Source organism: Chinchilla lanigera, unplaced genomic scaffold, assembly GCF_000276665.1.
Source record: "Chinchilla lanigera isolate Chin_1 unplaced genomic scaffold, ChiLan1.0 scaffold00067, whole genome shotgun sequence".
NCBI classification, from domain to species: domain Eukaryota; kingdom Metazoa; phylum Chordata; class Mammalia; order Rodentia; family Chinchillidae; genus Chinchilla; species Chinchilla lanigera.
Window position 1 is genome coordinate 7,485,867 of NW_004955468.1, and position 1,917 is coordinate 7,487,783.

A 1,917-nucleotide genomic window follows, 5' to 3' on the forward strand; every position below is an offset into this window, starting at 1 on the left:
GGCCCCCGCTCCCGCCCGCGCGCACTTGAAGGCCCGGGACGCACCCGGCGCGCGAGCCCGCAGGCCAGGACGGCGCGCGGCCGCTGTATTTTCTGCTTAAGTGAAAACTGAAGCGGCTGACAAATCACGTCTCCTGCGAGGCACCCGTTAGACATAACAATATCCGGCAAACAAAACCCGGCCACCACCGCTGCAACCGGCGCGCGGGGCTGGGACCCCGCCCTGCTCCTCCTTGCCCCCCGGGCCCTTGCTACTGCCCCGGTCAACCTCAACCCTGCACCCTCTCTTCTTTCCAGTTCTCCACCAAACTCAGGAATTGTGTACAAGCTCGCCAAGAGACGGAGAGTGGAAAGACTCACATCACAGGAGTGAAAGGGCGGGCAGGAGGAAGGGGATAACTTTCCACCTGTCCCCAAAGAAAGCCCCGCGGGAGTCTTCTCCTCAGAGTTGGGGGGAGGAAGAACACGACTCTCTTTCCGCCCCATCCCCTTTTTTTCTTTTTTCTAACTTCCCAGGCGTCTGCCTTCCCACCTTCCCTCACTTCCCATACATCAACCTATACAGAGATATCTGTATTTTAAATTATTTGCAAAGCTGCAACAGATGGGCGCATCGAGATCTGGACACTTTCCTACTCATCGAAGAAGAGACCCCCCCCCTTATTTTTATTTTATTTTTATTTATGCCTAAAATACATCCCGACTCCCGCCTACGACTGTTTTCTTTAATTCATCCTCAAAAAATGTCTCAAAGCAAGCAGAAAGGCTTATTAACAACGACCATTCTTGCCCGGTGCGTTCCCCTAAATTGCACTCTTCCCAGAGGCCCCCACCTCTCCGGCCTCCCCCGCTTCACAGCACCCCACAGCCGCACTTCCTCACTCTGATTGGCCTCATTTCTCCAGCCCCGGACTGGTCGGCTCAGTTCCTTCCATAACCTGTTACTTATTTATTTATTTATTTAGTCTCCCCCCCCACCTCCGACCCCGCGTCCCCAGGGCCGGAGCCGCCAGGGCAGGTGCTGCGGGCGCCGACCGAGCTCACAGGCGCCGCGGCCTCTGCTGGGGTCGCGGGTTCGGACCCCCGTGCACCTTGGCCCGAGCCTGGGCCTCGCCAGGCTCCTGGGGCGCAGGAGGCCGATGAAAGCACAAAATGGCAGGTCTCAGCGGCCTCGGCGCCCGCAAGTTGGACACACTGTAAGCATCAGCTAACTTTGATTTAAAAAAAAAAGAGAGAGAGAGAGAAAGAAAGAAAAAAAAGAAAGAAAGAAAGAAAGAAAGAAAAAGGTTACAAATTACCCTCTGTCTCCAAGGCAGAGGGGCCAGGATCCCACAGCTAGCCGCCGCGAGGGCAAGAGGAGAGCCAGGGGACCCCCAGCCCCAGGCGGAGGAGAAAATGGGGAAAGTCACTTGAGCAGAAGTTTCCGCGGCCCGGCCTCCCCCTCCCGGTGCGATGCCCCCCTCCCCACCCTCAGACCCTTTCGAAAGTTTCCCGGGGTCTGAGCGCGGCTGGCGCGGCGCGCGCGGGCGGGGGCGCAGGCCGGGCCGGAGCTGGGCGCGGGGTCCCCTCCGGCGCGCGCCGCGAGAGGCCCCAAGACTCCTTTTCAAAGTAACGGTCCCGGGACCGCGGGCGGGGGAGGCGACGGCCCAGACGCGGGTCCGCTCGCCGCGGAAGTTCTCTAGCGCCATTCGATGCCCCGCCGCCGCCGCTTTCCCGTTTTTTTTTTTCCTCCTCTTTTTTACCCCCGCTGACAGCTTCTCTCGCCAACGTCACAGCCACGGATATTTAATTAGACTGTATTTTTTAATCGCGATGGGGCGAGAAGGAACCGGGCGGCAGGCCTTGCCGAGATGGGGAGGGGGAGGGGACCGGGGGCCACGCCAAGAGTCCAAACTCACTTTGCCACCTACCGGACGCC

At 59.3% G+C, this 1,917-nt stretch overlaps 1 protein-coding gene across 8 annotated transcripts in view; it reads right to left on the minus strand.

Annotated features, from left to right (window-relative positions):
• Znf536 (zinc finger protein 536) overlaps positions 1 to 1,917 on the minus strand; it is a 439,406-nt gene that overhangs the window by 436,566 nt on the left and 923 nt on the right. The window lies entirely within an intron of this gene.